The following is a 24896-nucleotide window of genomic DNA, read 5'->3' on the forward strand; positions in this document are numbered from 1 at the left end:
TATATTACAGGATATTTAAAATTTTCATTTACTTTTCTTTGCTTTCTTTTCTCTCTCTCTTTTTTTTTCCCTAACAACTCCTGCTAATACTACTTCTGCTGCTACTTCTATTACTAGTCAACTACCAATTATGAAATACATTTTGTGCCAGGTTCTGGTCTATACCCTTTATGTATGTCTCAAATGACCTTTATGTGACCCTATAAGGAAAATAAAAAGTATATCATTGGTCAAGTTAAGTTAGTCATGATTTACAATTTAACACCAAGATCCTTTCTGTAATACTCTTCTTGCTGCTCATCTCTTAAAAGATGGTGAATGCAGTGCTTCATCAGGCAACTCATTCCTTGGGTGGAATTTTAAAGATAATTTTTGATCTCTTGTGCTTCCTTGCAGTTTGTTCCTGATGCAGTCCTGTTGTAAATCATAGAACATAGCAACTTCATGTTCACCTGTGCCATTCCATGGTGACGAAGATCATGTTGATGCTGATTTTCAGATTTATGAGAGTTTGGTGAAATGAACTTGATATGGGACTAAAAATGAAGATATTTTAACATTCTGTGAAATGAAAGTAAATGGATAGTTCAGGCAGAACTATTTCACACAAAGAGAGTAATAAACATGAAATGAGTTACCAGGGAAGGGAATTAGAGCAAAAGATTGTAAATGAGTTTGAGTCCCTTAGATTTATTTTTCAAGGAAAGTGTAGGATTACTGGGAGCAGAAAACGGTAAAATTGAGGTCAAATGAAAAGATGGGGACAGCGATATGATACCTCTGCTTTGAATTTCAGGTCTGGGCCAAGCCCTGGCTGCATTGAACCCCTCAGCAAACTTTAACAATATCCATGTCAAAAGAAGAGATGAGGAAAATTAATAGGTTTAGGAAAACATCTGCCTTTCAGTCCAGCCAGAAATGTCAGTGGCAAATGGTATGAAGGGCAGCATTTGTAAATAAAGCATAAATACCCCCCCTTTTTTGTCAAAGGAGATATATTTTTATTTATTTATTTATTTTTACTTTTTCATGCAGGTAAATTTGTCAGTAAATGCTTTCCAGACAAAATCTTCTGTTGGAATTCTTAATCCATAGCAATTTATACCAGCACCAAATTTACATTTGAGAATTTTAAAATGTACACCAGAAATTTAGGGAGAGATGAACAAAGTGTACTGCCATATCATCCGTGTTCTTCCAAGAAAAATGTGCCCAAACCTGCCATATCTGACATCGTCCAGCTCAGTTAAATGTAACTCGCTCCTTCCAGTTGCTAGGCCAGAAACTTAGGAGTAACCTGACTTCTCTTTTCTTCTTGCATTCTACCTTATGTGCAAAAGCTACTGGGTCTGCCTCTAAACCCATCCTAAATCCAACCTCCGGGCACTACCTCAGCTGCTTTCACTCTGGCCCAGGTCCCCAGCGTCCCCAGCCTGACCCACTGCAGTAGCCTCTTCATTGCTCTGTGTCCACTGTCATTACTCTGTGGTGTATTCTCAACACAGCAGCCCGAGTGAGGTCAGAGCATGTCACTCCTCCACTCAAATCCCTGCAAGGTCTTCTCTCTTTAAGGCTAGAATGTCCTTCTATGGCCTGTGTGGCCATAATCAGCCCCTATCCCTCTTGTTCATTCCACTCATGCCACTGAACCTGGAGTTCCATGAACATGCCATGCCAGCTCAGGGCCTTTCCATTAAGCATCTCCTCTGCTACAGCAGCCCTCCTGCAGATAAATACATGGCTTGCTCCTCCCTTCCTTCAAGTCATGACTTAAGTATTACCTTCCAATCATCTTGTTTAAAATAACAACCTTAGCCCAGCACGCTGTTCCTTTACATCCTTTATTTCCCTCCGCAGTTTTTATAGCCTTCTAATACATTATATAATTTGCTTTTATTGTATTTTATCTCCCCTAACTAAAATATTTTTCTTTGTTTGATTTTGGTCTTTTTGTATACAGTTTTATACTCTTAGAATAAGTCCTGGCACATAGTAGGTGCACCAAAAAATTCTTTTAGAATAAATGTTGTTTATGAGAAGCACATGTCCCAAGATGATCTGACATTTTGCAAAGTCAGTAACATTGTTTCTTTTGTCATTTTTGGCAGCAAAATGGGTGCATTATGTGATAGGATGCTAAGATTTGTCACAGTGCTCAGGATCATGAAGAACAATCGTCTTTTCCATTAATGAAATCCTGGAGGAACATCATTGATGATTAAAAAATAATGCTTTGTTTGCTCACTGTCTTAAAAAAGTTTCTAACTATATATTTCATAAACATATGTGTCCTTAAACCAGAAAGTTAACTGAAATGAACTTTAAATAACCTAGAAAAATTCCATGATGGGTCATATTTTTCTTTCGTACATATTTTCTAAATTGCATTTTGGGGTGTATTTTCAACACAGCAGCCAGAGTGAGGTCAGAACATGTCACTCCTCCACTCAAAACCTTGCCAGGCCTTCTCTCTTTAAGGCTGCAATGTCCTTCCAAGTCTGGGTCAGGTGTGTTTTCTCTGGGCTTCCATAGATTCCTGTACTTTCCACATCAGAGAACGTGAATTCCAAATTGCATCTGATTTTCAAATAAGTATCACAGTTTTAAATATATGTGAACATGAAAAGTAAGGGCCTAAGGAACCTGGCACAGGGAGAATTTCAGGAGAAGTGAACTTTCAGTCCAAAGTAAAAAAAAAAAAAAAAAAAAAATCTCTTGGCTTCACTCTGAGGACCCTTTTCTGGAGGACCCTTTGGCTAGTCTGAATGTTGGGATTCCAAGAGTTTAAGAGGTTTTGGTTCAGCAAACCCCATGGTCTGCAGATGTGAGGATAGAGTCCTCTTGGCTATGTCAGCTGGACAAGCAGGTAGAGTACCAGGCATTTGGAGAGATTTCAAAAGGTTTCCTTTTTTCTAGAGAAATTCAGTGGCATTTGCCTTTAGAAGAACAGTTTCTAAGGCCGGGCACGGTGGCTCAAGCCTGTAATCCCAGCACTTTGGGAGGCCGAGGCAGGTGGATCACAAGGTTGAGAGATCGAGACCAACCTGGTCAACATGGTGAAACCCTATCTCTACTAAAAATACAAAAAATTAGCTGGGCATGGTGGCGCGTGCCTGTAATCCCAGCTACTCAGGAGGCAGAGGCAGGAGAATTGCCTGAACCCATGAGGCGGAGGTTGCGGTGAGCCGAGATCGTGCCATTGCACTCCAACCTGGGTAACAAGAGCGAAACTCCGTCTCAAAAAAAAAAAAAAAAAAAAAAAAAAGAACAGTTTCTAGAGTAATTTATAAAATGCTTGCTTAATTTCTAATTTGTATTTAAAATGTACAAGCAGAAAATGGCTAAATAGTGTAGAGTTTTCCTCATGCCCATTATTTATCTTTCTTCTCTCACTTCATAGGTCATACTCCTGTTGATTTTGCAGGTCTTAGGGTAGTTTTCCCATCTTCAGGCAGCATTTCTCATTTCTTCAGAATCTGGGTTAGGTGCCTTTTCTCTGGGCTTCCATAGTATCCTGCGCTTCCCACATCAGAGCTCATGAATTCCAGTTGTTCTTTCTTTACCTCTGTTTCCCACGGGTGGATGTGAGGGGCAATGAAGGCAACGATCAGGTTGTTATTGCTTTCGGGGGATCCTTGGTACCTGGCACAACTCTCTGGCAGGGGTGGTCCTTCAAAACAAATACATTCCACATGTTAATGAATGGATGTCTTCCTGTGGTGGTTATCACACTGAGGTGGAAGAAAAAAAATGTTTGTCTGAATAATAGTTGGAAATGGGAAAATAATACCTTAAAATATTAAGTAACAAACCATTTAAAATTCTAAAAGTGATATTTTAGACAACAGCTTGTTCTGTAACTAGGACTAGAACAATACTAATGCTTTCATTTGTTTTCCCCAAATCTCAGAACAAATTCTAAAAGAAATATAAAGCAAAAGGAAAATCTTTGATATGTGAGTTTCTGGCTTTATATTATTAGGTACAAAATGGAATTAAATTTATTGGTTTTGGCGTTCCTTGGTTATCACCGCTGCCTATTGCTGATAAGAAATACATATCAGATATGGTTGAGAATTTGATTTCACCTGCAGATATTCTTTCCCGAATGCCTGGAAGTTGTTCTCTTTTTTCCCCTTTTAGCTTTGTGCTTTTAGTTTTCAGTGACTTAAATTAACTTTTATGCAAAAGCAGAAAAAAGAGCAAGAATTCAAAGAAATGTGTCCCTTGTGTGCAATTGATTCTCAGCAGTTTGTTATTAAATCTTTAAATAATTAAATACAAGAGAAAACATTAAAGCAACACTAAATAGCTTAACCGTATGTTGAAAATATAAATGGGAAGGAGAGAAGGGTTTGGAGATGGCCCTAGAATTAAAACTTTTCTTCTTCATTGACCTTTTCCCGTAGTACCTATGCTGATCATTACCATGCATGGTCAGCATGCAGAATTGTGTGCTGTAGGTGGGCTGAGCTTTGAGGAGGAGGGAAGTTCTTTCTTGGAAAGAGTTTGCTGAGAGGAAAGATCAGTAGGTTAGAAGACACAAGCAAAGACAGTTCGAGTGGTGATATGATGAGGCGGTCATCAAACGGTCTTTCAAATAAATTTTCTTTGTTTTTTACAATCTGCAGTGTTTTGAAAGTGGCAGGCTTCCTTCCTTTCCAGAGCAAAGGCCTGTAAGTCAGCAGTAGTAAGAATACAGAGAGCTGCCATACGTGACCTGCGGGTAAATGCTAGCTTGAAAACTGAATGTGTAATACGTGGAAGAGGAGAGCAGGAGGAAGTCAAGTCCTAGACATGAAAATCATGCAGAATGGCAGAGCATGGGTGTGCTGTGGGTTTGGGTTCCCCAGAGATTTGTGTGTTGAAATCCTAACCCCTAGAATTTCAAAATGTGACCATATTTGAAAATAGGTTGTTGCAGATGAAATTAGTTGAGATGATGTCACACTGGAGTAGAGTGGGCTCCTTATTCAGTATGACTGATGTGCTTATAACAAACAGGAAATTTGCACAAGATGCACACACAGAAAGAATACTGTGTAAAGATGCAGGTAGAGATGCTTTTAAAATCCAAGGAATGTCAAAGGTTACCAGCAAAACACTAGAAACTAGGTGAGGCATGAAAGATACTGTGTCTCCATCCACAAGAAGGAACGCACATTGCCGACACTTGATCTTGGACTTCCAGCCTCCAGAACTGAGAGATGATACCTTTGTATTGTTTAAGCCACCTAATTTGTAGTGCTGTGTCATGGCAGCCCCTTCCAGACTAATACAGTGCAGAAGAGCACAGTGTGAGGTCCTCATCATTATTCACCACCTTTACAATTCAGGTAGCATTCCACCCCATATTGCGTTGCTATTGGTCAATCAGCAAATGCTCCTGTAATGTACTACTGCATGCCAATTAACAGAGAGTCTCCTGCCCTCTTGCTGCCTGTCAAGTAGCAAACACATCTGCCATGCCTGCTAGCACTCAGCACAGCACCAGGCACTCAGAGAATGTGAACAATATAAAAATGATTCTCACTGTTGAATAGTTTGTGGCAGAAGCCAGATATCTCCGTGAATAGAATACACTGAATAGTAAGAGTCCAAATGAGTGTGGCAATGTGTCGTGCACATAGGAGACCTTGCAGAGGAGGTATCCACAGCAGCAACCAATTATTGAGAGTTATGTGTTCAATATAATATCACCTGTGCATTATCTTCAACAAAAGCCGCATGAGCCAGGGTTTAAAGGAGAGGGAACTAAGCTTGGAGCACATAAGGAACTTGCTGAAGGTCACACTTAAGTACTGGGGCCATGATTTGAAACCAGGTCTATCAAACTAATTGGGTTAGGAAATGAAAAGTGTTTTATTATATTGTTTTGGCTACTATGGTCAATTGGTTCTAAATTGTACAATGACAGCAGCTTGGGGATTTTAACCACAGCCTAAATGAATTATCTGGAGGTAATTTCATTAAATGACACCACTGTTTTATTTTTTTTTTTCTTAAGAAATTCTTACATTTTTTTTTTTAAACAGAGATATTTCAAATTAATTCTCAGTTAAATATTGTTAACTTTTCCCACTCCTCATGTGAGTTTTGCTTAACCAAATAATTGTGAGTTCCTCCGAGGTCAGGAATTACGTCAAATATATTAGGAGCTTAGTTTGATCTCTTTGATTCCCCTTTCACCATTCCCTGCAAAAAAAGAAAGACTGCTGCTTACTTGAAATTATTCTTTACTCATTTTATTCTCTGCACCTACACCAGACACATCAGCAATCCTGTTGGCTCTACCTTAAAAATACATTCAGAATCACTGTCTACCACTAACTCCCCAGTCCAAGTCATCCTAAATTCTTGCTGGCATTACTGCAAAATGCTTCTAACTCATCTCTCTGCTTCTATCTCTTCCTTTCTCTGATCAACCCTTCAGTTGAGGGTTTGTTTTAAAAAGAAATTCAGGAGGTGTTTCTCCTCTCTTTAAAGGGGTCAAATACTTTTTCATTACACCCAGAAAAATTCCAGAGCCCAATTCCTGGTCCTCTACCATCACTCAGTCTATTTCTCCAACCACTCTGACCCTCCCTCACTGGGCTTCTGCCACACCAGCCTCCTGCTTATACCTTGAAGGCCGTAAGCACACTCCCTTCTTGGAGCCTTTTCATGTAAAATGATGCTTATTCAGATACTTTCCTGACTTCATCCTTCATTTTCTTCTGGGGTCTGCCCAAATGTTGCTGTATCAGAGAACCCTTCCCTGACCACCCTATGGGTAATACCATGCTCTCCCGCCCAAATCGTGTTCTGTTCCCAATGCTGCTTTATTTTGCTTCATAGCACTTATTGTTAGTCTTCTACTCTAGCATATAAACTTCATGAGAAAAAGGGCTTTGCTTTGTTTACTTCTAAATCCTCAATACCCAAAACACTGCCTGGCACATGAGAGGCATTCAACATACGTTTGTTGATTAAATGAATGAATTGATAGAGTTCAGCTGTTAGAGGACTGTTTGCTTTAATCAATGACTTGTCAGAGCTGAAAACCAAGCATGGTCTTTCATTTAAGCCAAAGGTCTTTTCATAAAGCAACACTATCCTTGTTAAGCCTTGATAAATCTGGAGAGTCATTTCCTTATCTTGATGCATGATGCATATTTAATATATCATATCACTAGATAAGAGTTGAGGCACTGAGTGTTGGTTGAGAAAATAGACCCCTTTGAGGTTTTGTCTTGAGATGCCAGTTTGAAGTAGGGAGTTCTTCAGCATTGATTGAAAGGTTTGTGTTCTTACTAACAATCATAGTAGAATGTACTTGGGACTATCTCAAAGAGACATCTGTTCTCAGAGAGTGTTATGTGACTTTGAATGTCATTGAGCATTCCAACCCTGACGGAATCATTTGAATATTCTCAGATTCAGATTTCTCTTTGACTGAAACATGAGGTCTTTGAGAAAAAATTAAAAACTTTCCCTGTTAGTTATTTTAAAGGGTAAAAAAGGTAAATAATGAGGCAAAAGGTGATCTCCTATGCCTTCAAGAAATATTAGAGAAACCAACCCAGAACAGAGTTACTATGCAGGAAGAGGACCCAGAAAAATGGAAGAGAAAGTCAGCCTATTGTGAGGTGAGAGGGAAAGGATGCTCATGTGTTTTAGTTTCTATCATCCGTCGGGCATGGTTTCCACACTTTATGATCAAGTCAATTACATAAACCTGTAAAAGAGAAGGAGGAGAAGAAGGTGGGAAGAGGAACAGAAGGAGTAGCCTTCTTCCAGGGCCCCATGGGAGGCCCAAACCTCTTGATGTCTGGATTTGCCATGGGGATTGACATCGAAGATTCCTCTTGCCTGTTTGCTTCCCACTCCTAATTAGCTAAGAAACGTGGATTAAGCATGCTCAGAAGTTCACAGGGGCCACAGAGGACACACAAGATGTATGAGTTGTATACCCTGCCCTAGAGAAACTATTGCTAGAATGATAGAATTTTCTAAACAGATTAGAGAAGGAACGATGGTGATATATATTGACACATGTTCCTTTGGGCTTCTTTGGAAGCTCCATTGCTTGGATACTCCTATGGATGAGCTCCAGATGTTTCTAAAGTATCCTTTCAGCACCTGACACAGCCTCTGTACATTCTAGCAGTTATAAGCTAGGATTAATTCAACATCCACCTGTCAGCAAGTATTCATTGGGCTTCTACTATTTGCCCAACACAATGCTGGGCGCAGAAGCACCACGTAGGCAGAACCTGTTGTAGAGCAGAGGTGTTCCCTCAGGTTTTCCCTGCTCTCCACTCCCTGCTTGTTGTGGGGAACTTTGCCTTTTTGTCTTTTAGCAAAGCCAGGGGACCAATCATTAGATGCCCATGGAACGACATTTCATGTTCCTCCGAGGAACAACTGCTTGACAATCAACCCAGGAGCCTAGAAACAGACCTGTCCAGCAGCCTACATACAGTAGAGAAATTTATTACTATTTCCTATTTCCTCCACAGGAAAGAAAGAACTATAGCCTGTATTTTGACATTTTAAAAAGATGTACGGGAGTTATGCCACATCAAATGAGCTGACGTTATGATATGCTGACACTAATGTTCAACAAAGCACATTTATTGCAGAATTTAGAGGCCAGTCACATACTTCCAAGGCTTTTTTATTACTATTATTTCTTCTTGGGCTTGCCTATCTTGAGGTTTTCAAGAAAGAAAACTCTCGAGCTTTTTTTCTTGAGAAATAAGCTGACCTGGTACACCTTGGGCATATTATCTTATCTCAGTTCACCAACGTGGCTGATAAATCATACAAGGGTTTGTAATTATTTCAGTACCTTCCTCTGAAGTGTAATTCAAAGTATTTGAGTTTCAGATCCTAATATTAGGAACGCTTTGAGGAAAACATTTTGTTTTGGAAATTTAGCAGTATTTTTCTTGTTTTGTTCTGCTTTGGTATCCATAAAACATATTTTTCTATTGCAGAGCACCATCTGCAGTAGTTGAAGTGCCTCATGTCAATCAATGTTGAGCATCTACTTTGCGTTCATCCCTGTGGAGGAATTCAATTCACTCCAATCACACTTTGATGAGGACCAGTCATGTGTATAACCTCAAGGCAGATGCTGCAGGGCACATAGAGATGAACTTACAGTCTAAGAGAGAATTCAGGACATGCACACAAATAACTGTTATACAAGGTCAGTAGTAGAAGAAAGGCACAAACCAAGTGCTATAAGGCTTTAAAGGCATAAATCTGCTAGACTGTAAGCTATGTAAAAACTCAGTTTTATGAGGCACTGTATCATCGGTACTTTCATCATCACCAGGCATATATGGCTGCTTCTAAGTAAATACTTTTTGACTGAATAAATAAACTTTCTCTCTGCGGGGGGTAAAGGAGAGAGATCAAAGTTAGACAAGACTCCAATGGAGAGTTTGAATTGACTCTTAAAAGATGGGGAGAGTTTTCAAAAGTTGCTGGAGGTAGGAGGAGGGTGTTCCAAGTGGAAGCCAAGGCACCTGTTGAGTCCCGGAGGCTGGCAAGCCTCTAGAATGCCTTGGGAAGTATTCGGCTCAAGTTTATGTACATATGTACAAAGGAGTAATGGAAAGAAAGGCAAAGAGCATTTGCTGAGGCCACATTATGGTGACCAAACATACCAGTTGGAAGTTTGATTTTTGATTTGTACACATTGAAGAAATATCAAAGTATTTTGAGAAGGAACTTGGCATTTTCTGAACCATGATTTAGGAAAACTGATATGGTAATTATGTGTAAAATAGAGATTCCAAACTTGAGTCTACATTAGGATTAATTGGGAAGCTTTTTAATCATACAGATTTCTGTATCCCCCAAGACCTAATGAATTAGGATATTCATCGTCCATATTTCTCCCAAGTTCTCCAGGTGATAGCCAACCTCAAAGAATTCAAGATTACATGTATCTGGGGTTAGTTCTTCTGGGATCGGGGCATGGAAAGAGAGATGAGGGAAAAAGATTACAGATTCATAAGGTTATCTCTGAGAAAAGGCCAAAGAGACAGAAAGAGACTTCTGAGGTCAGAGTCTACAGAGCCCTGCAGCAGAAGGATAATGATCATGCTTGAGTCAGGAGCCAAGGAAATAATAATTGAGAAGAGTATCAGAATCTAAGGGGTCTGCAGATGGGGATCTAGCCACTGGAGCAGAGATGAGAATGAGCATGCAGAGGCATGAGGCATGGCGGCTGGGAGCATAGGCCCACCATCTCCCCTCCACCTGCCTGGCAAGCCTCAGGGAAGCACATCCTAGCAAGGAACTGAGTACATCAACCACTATTTCCCCATTTCAGAACTTTCATTTGTGTTTAGTGGAGATTTGTGTGATAACTCATATGAACTCAGATAAAGTGTCAATAAGAAGATGTGGTAAGGGTCCTCTAATCCACTGATTTTTTTTTTTCTGATTTGAAAGCCTGCAGTAATAATGCAAGAAGACTTAGGTTTATTTCAAGGGCAATTCAAGAACTGCAGAATTCACAGCATCACTGTTCTGCAGTCATAGCATAATTTTCTATATGTAATAAAAGACATAAAATACAACTTGAAAAATAAAAGGCTTCAAAGGTTTATTAACCCTTTGAAATGTTATCCTAAGTAGTATGTTAAAAAGTCCCTTGTAAAGAAAGCTATGAAAATTGGAAGATATTACAGCATTACTTTATTTCTTTTAAAAGAGCAAAGATTTATTTAGGCACTAATGGCCAAATAGTTCAGTTTTGAAAAGTGGAGCCCGAGTGATATAAAACAGTGGAAAGAACCATGCAGAGATAATTTAAAAATTTTTGAATGATAATATAAATAATAACAATAATAGCAACAATGCTGCACTTAATTTTGACAATTCCTATGTACTAGCTACTGTCTAAGACACTCTAAGTTTGACAAGTACAATTAATTTTCAAGTTTTATTTGACTACTTTCTTAGAATTTATAAATGCTTTATATTAATTGAGAACTTTACATGTATGTAGTATTTTCACATGCATTAAATATATTGAAATGTATGCTTTGAGGATATAACAGAAAGAAAAGGTTTGAGGCACAGAACTTTATCAGAACGTAGAATTGCTTTTTAAAAATCTTTACTGAAACTGGCAGACATTCTCAGCTCCATGAGTAGAAAAGAATTCATAGAACCATTATATTCTAACCTGCTCTATCCATTAGAAACTGTCATGTAAATGTCTGATAGAGCTACTCATATGAGAAGTTGCACAACATCAGTATTCATTAAGATGGGTCATTCAGTACAAAGTGAGCTCATTTTTACCAATATAAATGTGCAGATAACGAATGAAGGAAAATCAAAGATGAAGGAAAATCCAAAGTGTGACCTTGAGCCATTGCCTGTGGATATAGTCTTGTTTCATCAATGTCAAGAAAAGCAGAGATCACTTTTAAGTTATCTTGGAGCATCGGAGTATGCCAATTACCTTATGATTCTCCTCGCTATGAGAAATCAAACTAATACATACCTGCCTATTTCATACAGAAGCACAATCACTTCATGCGAATGACAAGAAGACCCAATGTGGGTTGCAGAATTTTGAGTTTAGAAAGCATTCAAAACAAAATGACAAGAGTCAATCACTATTTATAACAGGGTTGTGCTAATTGATCTGGACAGAATTCTTTAGAATATGTTACTTATAGACACCAAGGTGCGAGAAAAGAATGGTCCGTGGCATGTGCATTAAGTGTGGTGATTTGCACTTTATCTGTGCATCTAGTTTAACCTCCCTGTTTGCTGAGGTTGATAATGTTAAAATTCAATTTCCCCAAATGGCAGGCAAGGCAGGTAAGGAGCATGAAATAGGTATCAGATTACACATATGAAATTTTCCTGGATTCTTCTTATTTCATGTAAGCCTGTATCAGTGCCCCATTTAGAAGTCATAACCCTTCAATTTTTTCTTTCTCCTACTTTTCTGTGTATTTTTCTTCTCCTCCTTCACTCTTATTTTTTCTTTCCTTTTTTTCCTTTCCATCCTTTTTTTCTCTCTCTTTTTTTCAAAAATACACTACCTCTTGTTTCCAATAGGCAGCACCTGTGTCTTTTTTTGGTGAACTGTCCTCGTGCTGCCACAGAACGCATTGACTACATCCCTAGAGAGCCAAGAGTACTTAGAAAATTCATGAGCCTTCAGGTGTTGCTAATGCAGTGGGTGCTGAGATATGAAAGCCCTCCTCCCTTATTTTTGTCAGAACAACTTTGAGGCATAACTCACACTCTATAAATTCCCTGGATCCGTCTGAACACCCTTGAGGGGCCTTGAGATTGCACCCTCACTTACCTTCCTCCCCTTCATTGCTCTGTTTCCCCTATTCTCCTTCCATGGTGCTCCCGGGGAACTTCCTGAATCAATCGCTTGAGCACAAATTTTTATCTTGGAGTTGCTTCGCTTAGAACATAATTTCTTCTGTCAAAAAAGTTAAATTGGCAGATATCTGAAAAATGTGACTTTTTAAATCTTCTAAAAGCGCTTCCTTTAAATATATTTTTCATTCATCAAAACATCTGTGTTTTGATAAAATATATATACCTATTTTGATGAATATATACACCACACACACACACACACACACACACACACACACACACACAAATATAGTATGTATATATACTATGTACCCACAAAAATTTAAAAAATAAAAAATAAGCTGTAAATTGAAAAAAAGAATTGTTTTGTTGGTTTATATGTCCAGATTTTTAGTTGAGAAAAATATGGCCATAATAGCTATAGGTAAAGCTTAAAAGAATTGATGTGTCAGATAATATCTAACCTGGATGGAGTTTAATGATAGAACTCTCCCCCCACCCATCTCACCTGTCACTTTAAATTAGCAGAAATCCAGTTCTCCAAATTGTATTTTTTCGTTGTTCACATAGCTTTCATACACACACAAATAGAATTTTATTAGTGATTTACTCATGAACTCAATTTCTTTTCCTTGAGGATACTGACCCAATGTCCTTTGTGTATTTTTGGTACTTCCCAGTAGTAACTGAAGTGCAAAAACAGGAATAAATGTTGAGATCTCTACCTACTAACAAAAGGTTTAAGAATCTGTGGTACACTTCATTCCAAAAGAGAAGAAGTATACTTGTATTTCCAACTAAAGGTGGTGAAACAAAGGAATTTCCAGGTAACTCTCTCTCATGGGCAATTTGAGCATTCTGGTTAAACAAGGTGTTTTTTCTTATGCTACTGCGTATATCTTTTACAAAAAGATTAGTGTCTAGTCCTGACATCTGTTGTATACATTTTCTTTTCAGAGGGTGAGACTTGATAGTTTTGTTTCAACCAACATTAGATTTCTGTTTTTGAGCAATAACCTCCAAATGAAGGCATGTAAACATGTCTCACTTGAAGGGGCATTTAATTACTCTGATATTTGGAACACAAATGTCTAGTTTACTTACAGAGTCCTTTTCAGATAGGCACTTATAACTACATTTCTATTGAAGTGTGAACAGAGAAAGCCTGATTTCTTCTGAGAAAGCAGCTAGTGGGAAGTAATGCATCTGAGGCAAGGAATGAAATAGTAGTGAAAATGTGTCCACTTTTGAAAATTCTCATGCTGTTTTACTATTTATTGTCTTTTGCTATGGAAAGATTTTCTCCCCTTTTCAACCTAGCAAACTGCTACTTATCCCTTTTCTCTGATTCTTTCCTTGATGCCCCTTGACAAAGATAGCTTTTCAGACTTCTGGTTCTCTTATTGTGTTCTATGTAATAACCTTATTAAAAAGCAACTATTGTATATGTAATTTAATATTGTACAAATTTGTTTACCTATTAAAATGTGTAATCTTTGAAACCAAATGCTGATTCTTGATTTATGAATCTTCATATTTTAGCACAATGACTTAAAAATGGAATGTACTTAGAAAATATTTATTAAACGATGAATGAATAGGTGAATAAATGAACAAATAATCAGAAAATGAAGTTATTAATAGAGAGGGAATGTAAAAGATAAAGAAGCTCATGGGCAGAAACTATGTGCTCTGAGAGATTGATTGAAGAACTATGTCTTTCAGGCTGTGGTGATTAGAGGCAGTTCTATAAAGGAGGTTAGATTTAAATTAGGACTCAAAGGATGAGTAAAGTTTTGCTAGTCCAGTGATCAATAATATTATTTATAATTACAGAGGCATTAGAAAATGCCATAAGCTGTGTTTTAGCCCAGAATATCTGAGTCCAGGTGATTTATATTTTTAAAAAAGATTTAGTTGTCTCATGATTCTGATGTCTGGTAAGTCCAAGAGCTTGGCACTAGCATCTGCTCAACTTCTGGTGAGGGCCTTGTGCTGCATTATAACATGGCAGAGAAATGGAAGGGGAACCAAGCATGTAAAAAGGGGGAAATACGGGAAGGATGTTCTCATTTTATAATAACTTGCTTTCATAGGAACAAATTTATTACAGTGAGAATTAATCATGTGTCACAAGAGTAAAAATTCACTCACTACTGCAAGAGTGGCACTAAGCCACTCATGAGGGTGGATCTTCGTGACACAAATGCCTCTCTTTAGACCCTGTGTCTTAAAGGTTCCACCTCCCAACAGTGCTGCATTGGGAATTGATTCCAACATGAATTTTGGTGGGGACACTCAAAGTATAACAAGCTACAAAGAGTGCATTAAAACTTATTAAAATATATTGATTATGCTGAACTGCTTGTAATTTATACTCCAGAAAATATTTACAATGAAAAGAAAAAAGTAAAGAAAGGGAAGAAAGGAAGAAAGGGAGGAAAGAAAAAAGAAAGGAAGAAGGGAAGGAAGGCCCAAAACAGCAGCAGAAGTAAATTAAAAATTTAGGTGGATGGTAAAATATACCTAAAGTATATTTTTATTACTAATAAACTTAAATACTTATCAACACATAAATATTTTCAGGGAAAAAAAAAACACACTTTTTTTTTTTTTTGTCACCCAGGCTGGAGTGCAGTGGCATGATCTTGGCCCACAGCAACCTCTGCCTCTGGGGTTCAAGGGATTCTCATGCCTCAGCCTCCTGAGTAGCTGGGACTGCAGGCACGTGCCACCACACCCAGCTAAAAGAAAAAGAAATTCTAAATAATTTTTAAAAATTTTGTTTTTGCTCAAGGCAGTTATTTGATTTGCATTTTTGAATGTAGTAATACTGGCTTCACGGTCTACTCAGGGAGTAGTTTTAAGCTACATGGCTGAATCAACAAAACTATTCATTTATGCTATATGATTAGAATCTAAATAACCTGATACCTTCAAATGGCACAGTCATCATCTCTTTCAGTTATTTTATTTGCACAATAACTTTGAAATTTTTTATAAAATTCAAAATTATGCTATAGGTTCTGGAGAGAAAAAAAAAAGACACACCACTTGCAGCAATGCCATTTTATTTATTTATTTCAAGCAATCCTATTTATTCAAACTGCTATTTCTAAGAGCATACTTAGAAAAATGTCAAAAACAGATAGAATCAGTCATAAAGGCTAGGTTCAGATTAGAGAAAGTGTCCAGTTAGTTTCATATTTATCTGGAAGATTGGCTCCCAAATCTCAAAGCTGTCAGACTGAATTAGCTATTTCGTTCATCTTTTCAAGTTCAGGTTCATTTGCATATATAATACAGCTGCTGTATGGCAGGCTTTAGAACTGGCTGATCTGACCAAGTAGGGCTGGTGTGACATTAGTGGCAGTCTTAGAGGATTGCACCCTCCCAAGTTAATTTTTAAGTGTAATTCCTAAGTGTGTATACTATTAATCTGGCTTCAGCTGGGTAAATTCATTTTTCTGGTTTCCATGACTGAAGCAAGTAGTCCTGGAAGATAGATTTCACCATATTTAAATAATTCTATTACCAAAAAATGTTGTAGTGAACCTTATGATAGAACTGACTCTTCCATTAAGTGTGTGGTGTGGGGTGGGGGAAAACTAGGTTGGCTTATCCAATCTCCAACTTTTGGTATATAGTTTGAAATGCCATTTAGGAAGTACATCTTACATTTTACTATACTGTCTAAAGTTTACTGGGCAGGTCAGGAGAAAATAAAGGACATTTTAAAAACTGAAAACTTTATTATTATATGTGTTTTGCCATAGGTATGTGGCAAAAAAGTATCAAAGCAAAAAAGTCAAATCATTTCAGCCTTGTTATTGTAGAGAGACACATTAAAGAGATTGTCTTTCAACAATGCCACTCAATTACCTGAGTCAAGGCTGTTTTTTTTTTTTTTTTAAGATACTAATTGTTGCTTGAGTAACTCGAGTAACTGTGTCCTAAGTGCTATGCTATGTGTTTTGCATGGATTGTGTCATTTAATTCACTCAATGACTATATGAGACAAATTCAAATAGAATTCCCATTCTATAGAGGAATAAACTCAGGCTTAAGTAAACTCTCCAAGACCACACAGATGGTAAGTGGGAATATTGGGATATGTGCTCAGGCAGTTTGGTTCTAGAATATGTACTCTCTTGAACTTTGTATTTATTTAACCTTTAGGAACATTACCAAAATTAACCACTCTGATGGTGTATGGCTTAGTGGAATGTTGGCTGGGACACCTGGAGTTCAAAGATGAGTCCTGGATTTATAGGCTTAGCAACTAATTCAAATAAGCCAAGCTGAAAAGAGCTGAGCTTATCACACAGAAAAACCATTTAATAGTTTCCAGTGGGTGGTCTTTTCCTTTCCTGTGACTAGAATGAGCAGTGGTTAATAGTATGGGCCTTAGCCTGTATTATTTTAGCCCTAGATTTGAATTAAGATCTACCACTTAGTAGCTCTGTGACCTTGGCCAATATATTTATCCTCAGTTTCCCCATGTATAAAATAAAGGTAATCATCCCATTTCATTAAATTGTCATGACTTAACTCATATAAAATGCTTATTATGGGGCCAGAATCAAAGGTGACCTTCGATAAGTAGTTATTAATTAAAGAGCATGGGAACACAATCTGTTTCTGTTATCCTGGTATCTGGAAAATCACGTGAATAATTGAGAGATAGGTTGATGAAAACCATAACTGATTAAAGAGTTGTTATTCTTAGGGAACATTTTATTCAAGCTTGGATAAGTATTCTTCCTTCTTTCATGACTGTGTCTACCACATTAGGTGCTAAAATACTCAGGTCTTCCAACATCCGTTTCTTTCCTTTAAACAGTACTGGATAAACATGAATACATTCATAAGCTTTAACTGTACTTTTATAAAGTGTATAATATTACAAATTTCTTCATGAAAGGAATACTGTATGCCGTCGATTTGCAGATGCTATCTATAGTTAAATGGCACCATGGATTAAAAATTATTTTTAGGAGAAAAAAAGAGTTGATTTCTTAAGCACCCACCATTAAAAAAAAAACTAGTAAAAACTAGATTACATATATTTATACATATTACTTTCCTCTTAAATATCACAAATTATGAGCCATAACTTTTACATTCAGAATATAGAATTTCATCTAAATCACTTTTGCCATCAGCAGTTAGGCATAACTTCATGTTGACACTCTGTTTCTTTATTACCCTCGCTTATGATCTTTAACTCTTCAGAACTTTTAGAATTTACAATATAATTTTAAGTCATATTTAAAGTATGCAAGGGCTTATTCGGTATTTTCTATTTGGTTTAGCTCATAGTTTCATGTTTTTCTTTATGTGAATTAATTTTTACTAAAGCAAGTTAGTGTCTTTTGGAAGTCAGCTAAAAGTTTTCGAACAAAAGGTATTGAATTCTCTAGGTTGCATAAATTTGTTACAAAAAACTCACCTGAATTTGGAAATTTTATGATCCAGTACAGGGATCGACAAACTATAACCTGCAGGCCAAATCTGACTCACCAACTATTTTTATAAGTAAGGTTTTATTGAAATATAGTCACGTCCATTTGTTTATTTACAGGCTATGGCTGTTTTCACACTAATAGCAGAGCTAAGATGTCACAGAGTCTATATGGCCTACAAAATTTAAAATATTTACTGTCTAGCCCTTTACAGAAAAAAATGTGGGCTTCGTAATTTAGTCCAAGAGATATAATAATTTCTAAAGCCTACTACACAATAATTTTTTATCTCCTTATCATCATTATTATTAACAACCTATCTAAGAAGTATAACTGTGAGTCCATCACTATGCTGAGCTCCCAACATGAATTATTTTATTTAATTCTTATGTAAAACCCCTTATCCTTGGATGAGGTAGTTGAGGCTTAGGAGGTTAATTATCCAGGTACATAAAGGTATCTAAGAGATACTACTAGAGTATATAGCATTATAAGCATGATGGGACAGAAGTAATTAGCAAGGAAGTATGCATGACTTATGATTTGTAACAGTTGGCCAAACAAGGGTAGACGTGGGAGGGCTATAAAAAGATTGAGCAATGTTTCAAAGCAAGGTGAGTTTAAAGTAGTAAAGTGAGAACACATACCTGAAAATCAACTATATTCTATAGGTGAGTCCCAGTTTCTTTATACTTTTTGTTTACGTTATACAATTTCACTAAAGTGTAAGCTCGGTGAGAGCTAGGACTTTTTTTTTTTTTTTTTTTTTTTTTTTTCACTGTTTTATTCTGTGTGCCTAGAGTAGTAGGCATTTACTAAACAATTACTGAATAAATGAATATGTCATTTGATCATGAAAACTGTGGGAAAAGGAAGCTAATGGGACAAGGAGAAGACACAAACACCAGAGACATTATCTGGTGAAACACCCTTTGACTATTCGGAAACACTGACAACCGAAACTTACCAAGTAAGTGGCAGGGGAAAGAATAATAAGTTGAGGTTTCCACAGGGTCAGGTTTTATCATAATCCTTGGTCTGAAAGCAGATGTTGAGCTTTTTTCTGCTTGTATTATTCAATGATTCTTGGTTACAAGGAAAAGGAAAGTGCACGTTTGCTTATGGAAAAAGCAATTTGCTAGTAACTTTTCAACTAAGGTTTCTGTTCATCTCTGTCTTCTATTTGTTTCTGAATGTTGGTGTTGTCATCTTCTACCACAGACTAACTTCTTCTCAGGTTACAAGACACAGATAGCCAGAAATCTGTGACTAACATGTTAACCTTGGACAGCCAGAGAATCAAAGTTTCTTTCCTCCATAGCAAGAAGCTTTCATCTAATCAATCCTCAAACTTCTACCCATTGCCACTGGAACTACCATTTCTTTTACTTTAGGTTTTATCATTTTTCTTTCCTTCTTTCTTTCTTTCTGTCTTTCTTTTCTTTTCTTTTCTTTCTTTCTCTTTCTTTTCTGTTCTTTCTTTCTTTCTTTCTTTCTTCATAAAGTATTGTAAATATGTGTGTGTGTGTGTATTTTTTTTTTTTTTTTGAGACCATCTCATTCTGTCACCCAGGCTGGAGTGCAGTGGCATTATCTAGGCTCACAGCAGTCTCCACCTCACAGGTTCAAGTGATTCTGGTGCCTTAGCCTCCTGAATAGCTGGGATTACAGAGCCATGTGCCACCATGCCCAGCTAATTTTTTGTATTTTTAGTAGAAACAGGGTTTTGCTATATTGAGCAGGCTGGTCTCAAATTCCTGGCCTCAAGGGATCCCAAAATGCTGGGATTACAGGTGTGAGTCACCATGCCTGACCTGTAAACATTTTGTATGATCCAAAGTTGTTGATTTTTTTTTTTTTTTTTTTTTTTTTGCTGCTTTTATTTTATTTTTAACTATACTTTAAGTTCTGGAGTACATGTGCAGAACGTATAGGTTTGTTACATAGGTTTACACGTGCCACGGTACTTTGCTGCTTCCATCACCCTGTCATCTACGTTAGGTATTTCTCCTAATGCTATCCCTCCCCTACAATATTCCCACTACCTACTATCCTTCCCCTAGTTCCCCACCCCCCTGACAGGTCCCCATGTGTGATATTCTCATCCCTGTGTCCATGTGTTCTCATTGTTCAACACCCACTTATGAGTGAGAACATGTGGTGTTTGGTTTTCTGTTCTGTGTCAGTTTGCTGAGAATGATGGTTTCCAGCTTTATCCATGTCCCCACAGAGGACATGAACTCATCCTTTTTTATGGCTGCATAGTATTCCATGGCATATATGTGCCATGTTTTCTTTATCCAGGCTATCATTGATTGGATTTGGGTTGGTTCCAAGTCTTCCGTTGTGAACAGTGCCACAGTAAACATACATGTGCATGTACCCTTATAATAGAATGATTTATAATCCTTTGGGTATATAACAAGTAATGATATTGCTGGGTCAGATGATATTTCTAGATCTAGATCCTTGAGAAATTGCCACACTGTCTTCCACAATGGTTGAACTAATTTACACTCCCACCAATTGTGTAAAAACGTTCATATTTCTGCATATCCTCTCCAGCATCTGTTGTTGCCTTATTTTTTAATGATAACCATTCTAACTGGCATGAGATGGTATCTCAATGTGGTTTTGACTTGCATTTCTCTAATGACCAGTGATGATGAGCTTTTTTTTGTATGTTTGATGGCTGCATAAATGTCTTGTTTAGAGAAGTGTCTGTTCATATCCTTTGCCCACTTTGTGATGGAATTGTTTTTCTTTTTTTCTTGGAAATTTATTCAAGTTCTTTATAGATTCTGGATATTAGCCCTTTGTCAGATGGATAAATTGCAAAATTTTTTTCCCATTCTGTTGGTTGCTGGTTCACTCTAATGATTGTTTCTTTTGCTGTGCAGAAGCTCTTTGGTTTAATTAGATCCCATTTGTCTATTTTGACTTTTGTTGCCATTGCTTTTGGTGTTTTAGTCATGAAGTCCTTATCCATGCCTAGGTCCTGAATGGTATTGCCTAAGTTTCCTTGTAGGGTTTTTATGGTGTTATGTCTCATGTTTAAATATTTAGTTCATCTTGAGTTAATTTTGGTAAAAGGTGTAAGGAGGGGGTCCAGTTTCAGCTTTCTGTACATGGCTAGTCAGTTTTCCCAACACCATTTATTAAATAGGGAATCCCTTTGCTATTGCTTGTTTTTGTCAGTTTGACGAAAATCAGATATTTGTAGATGTGTGGCATTATTTCTGAGGCCTCTGTTCTGTTCCATTAGTCTACATCTCTGTTTTGGTACCAATAGCATGCTGTTTTGATTACTGTAGCCTTGTAGTATACTTTGAAGTCAGGTGGTGTGATGCCTCCAGCTTTGTTTTGTTGTTGGTTTTTTTTTTTTTGTTTGTTTGTTTGTTTGTTTTACTTAGGATTATCTTGGCTATGCAGGCTCCTTTTTGATTCCATATGGAGTTTAAGGTGGTTTTCTCCAATTCTGTGAAGAATGTCAGTGGTAGCTTTCTAGAGATAACATTGAATCTGTAAATTGCTTTGGGCAGTATGGTCATTTTCACAATATTGATACTTCCTAATCAGGAGCCTGGAATGTTTTTCCATCTGTTTGTGTCCTCTCTTATTTCCTTGAGCCGTGGTTTGTAGTTCTCCTTGAAGAGGTCCTTCACATCTCTTGTTTCTTGTATTCCTAGGTATTTTATTATCTTTGTAGCAATTGTGAATGGGAGTTCACTCGTGATTTGGCTCTCTGTCTGTTATTGGTGTATAGGAATGCTTGTGATTTTTTCTCATTGATTTTGTATCCTGAGACTATGCTGAAGTTGCTTATCAGCTTAAGGAGATTTCGAGCTGAGATAATGGGGTCTTCTAAATATACAATCATGTTGTCCGCAAATCGAGAAAATTTGACTTTCTCTTTTCCTAATTGAATGCCCTTATTTCTTTTTCTTGCCTGATTGCCCTGGCCAAAACTTCCAATATGATGTTGAATAGGAGTGGTGAGAGAGGACATCCTTGTCTCGTGCCAATTTTCAAATGGAATACTTCCAGTTTTTGCCCATTCAGTATATTGGCTGTGAGTTTGTCATAAATAGCCCTATTATTTTGAGATATGTTTCACTGATACCTATTTTATTCAGAGTTTTTAGCATAAAGAGCTGCTGAATTTTATTGAAGGTCTTCTCTGCATCTATTGAGATAATCATGTGGTTTTTTCTTGGGTTCTATTTATGTGATAGATTATGTTTATTGATTTGTGTATGTTGAACCAGCCTTGTGTCCCTGGGATGAAGCCAACTTGATCATGATGGATAAACTTTTTGTGTGCTGTTGAATTCAGTTTGCCAGTATTTTAATAAGGATTTTTGCATCAATGTTCATCATGGCTATTAGCCTGAAATTTTCTTTTTTATTTGTGTCTCTGCCAGGTTTTGGTATCAGGGTGATGTGGGTCTCATAAAATGAGTTATTGAGGATTCCCTCTTTTTGTATTGTTTGGAATAGTTTCAGAAGGAATGATACCAGCTCCTCTTTGTGCCTCTGGTAGAATTTGGCTGTGAACTCATCTGATCCTGGACTTTTTTAACTTGGTAGGCTATTAATTGCTGCCTCAATTTCCGAGCTTGTTGTTGGTCTATTCAGGGATTCAGCTTCTTCCTCATTTAGTCTTGGGAGGATGTAAGTGTCCAGGAATTTATCCATTTCTTCTAGACTTATTGGTTTATTTGCATAGAGGTATATTTAGTATTTTCTGATGATAGTTTGTATTTCGGAAGGATTGGTAGTGATATCCCCTGTATGATTTTTTATTGCATCTATTTGATTCTTCTCTCTTTTCTTCTTTATCAATCTGGCTAGCAGTGTATTTTGTTGATCTTTTCAAAACATATCCTGGATTTGTTGATTTTTTTGAAGGGTTTTTTGTGTCTCTATCTCCTTCAGTTCTGCTCTGATTTTAGTTATTTCTTGTCTTCTGCTAGCTTTTGAATTTGTTTGATCTAGTCCTCGAGTTCTTTTAATCATGACATTAGATTGTCAATTTTAGATATTTCCTCGTTTCCCTTGTGCGCATTTAGTGCTATAAATTTCCCTCTAGACACCACTTTAAATGCGTCCCAGAGATTCTGTTATGTTGTGATTTTGTTCTCATTGGTTTAAAAGAACATCTTTATTTCTCCCTTTATTTCATTATTTATCCAGTAGTCATTCAGGAGCCGGTTAGTCAGTTTCCATGCAGTTGTGCAGTTTTGAGTCAGTTTCTTAATCTGGAGTCCTAATTTATTGCAGTGTGGTCTGAGAGACTGTTTGTTATGGTTTCTATTCTTTTGCATTTCCTGAGGAGTGTTTTATTTCCAATTATGTGTTCAATTTTAGAATGAGTGTGATGTGCTGAGAAGAATGTATATTCTGTGGATTTGGAGTGGAGATGTCTATTAGGTCCTCTTTGTCCAGATCTAAGTTCAACTCCTGGACATCCTTGTTAATTTTCTGTCTCCGTTGATCTGTCTAATATTGACAGTGGGGTGTGAAAGTGTCCCACTATTATTGTTTGGGTGTCTAAGTCTCTTTGTAGGTCATTAGAACTTGCTTTATATATCTGGATACTCCTGTATTTGATGCATATATATTTAGGATAGTTAGCTTTACTTGTTGCACTGATCCCTTTACCATTATGTAATGCCCTTCTTTGTCTCTTTTGATCTTTGTTGGTTTAAAGCCTGGTTTTTCAGAGACTAGGATTGCAACCCTTGTTTTTTTTGCTCTCCATTTGCTTGGTAAATCTTCCTCCACTCCCTTATTTTGAGTCTATATGTGACTTTGTACCTGAGATGGGTCTCCTGAATACAGCACACTGATGGGTTTTGACTCTTTATCCAATTTTCCAGTCTGCATCTTTTGATTGGGGCATGTAGCCCATTTACATTTAAGGTTAATATTGTTGTGTGTGAATTTGATCATGCCATTTTGATGCTAGCTGGTTGTTTTGCCAGTTAGTTGATGTATTTTCTTCATAGTGTTGATGGTATTTACAACTTGGTGTGTTTTCGCAGTGGATGGTACTGGTAGTTTCTTTCCATGTTTAGTGCTTCCTTCAGGAGCTCTTGTAAGGCAGTCCTGGTGCTGACAAAATCTCTCAGCAGTTGCTTATCCATAAAGGATTTTATTCCCCTTTCACTAGCGAAACTTAGTTTGGCTGGATATAAAATTCTGGATTGAATTTTTTTTTTTTTTTTTTTTTAAGGATGTTGAATATTGGCCCCTACTTTCTTCTGGCTTGGAGGGCTTCTGGTGAGAGATCCACTGTGAGTCTGATGGGTTTCCCTTTGTAGGTAACCCAACCTTTCTCTCTGGCTGCCCTTAGTATTTTTTCCTCATTTCAACCCTGGTGAATCTGACAATTACGTGTCTTTGGGTTGCTCTTCTCAAGGAGTATCTTTGTTGTGTTCTCTGTATTTCCTGAATTTGAATGTTGGCCTGACTTGCTAGGTTAGGGAAGTTGTCCTGGATAATATCCTGAAGATTGTTTTCCACCTTGGTTTCATTCTCTCTGTCACTTTTAGGTACACTGATCAAATGTAGATTAGGTCTTTTAACATAATCCCACATTTCTTGGAGACTTTGTGCATTTCTTTTCATTCTTTTTTCTCTAATCTTGCCTTCTTGCTTTATTTCATTGAGTTGATCTTCAGTCTCTAATATCCTTCCTTCTGCTTGATCTATTCGGCTATTAAAAGTTGTGTATACTTCACAAAATTATCGTGCTGTTTTTCTTCTCCATCAGGTCATTTATGTTCTTCTCTATGCTGGTTATTCTAGTTAACATTTTATCTAATCTTTTTTCAAGGATTTTTTAGCTTTCTTGCATTGGGTTAGAACATGCTTCTTTAGCTCGGAGAAGTTTGTTATTATCCACCTTCTGAAGTCTGCTTCTGTCAATTTGTCAAACTCATTTTCCATCCAGTTTTGTTCCTTTGCTAATTAGGAGTTGTGATCCCTTGGAGGAGAAGAAGTGTTTTGGTTTTTGGAGTTTCCAGCCTTTTTTTGCTTTATTTGGTTTCTTTCAATATTCATGGA

The sequence above is a fragment of the Saimiri boliviensis genome, chromosome 7, assembly GCF_048565385.1.
Source record: "Saimiri boliviensis isolate mSaiBol1 chromosome 7, mSaiBol1.pri, whole genome shotgun sequence".
Taxonomy (NCBI): domain Eukaryota; kingdom Metazoa; phylum Chordata; class Mammalia; order Primates; family Cebidae; genus Saimiri; species Saimiri boliviensis.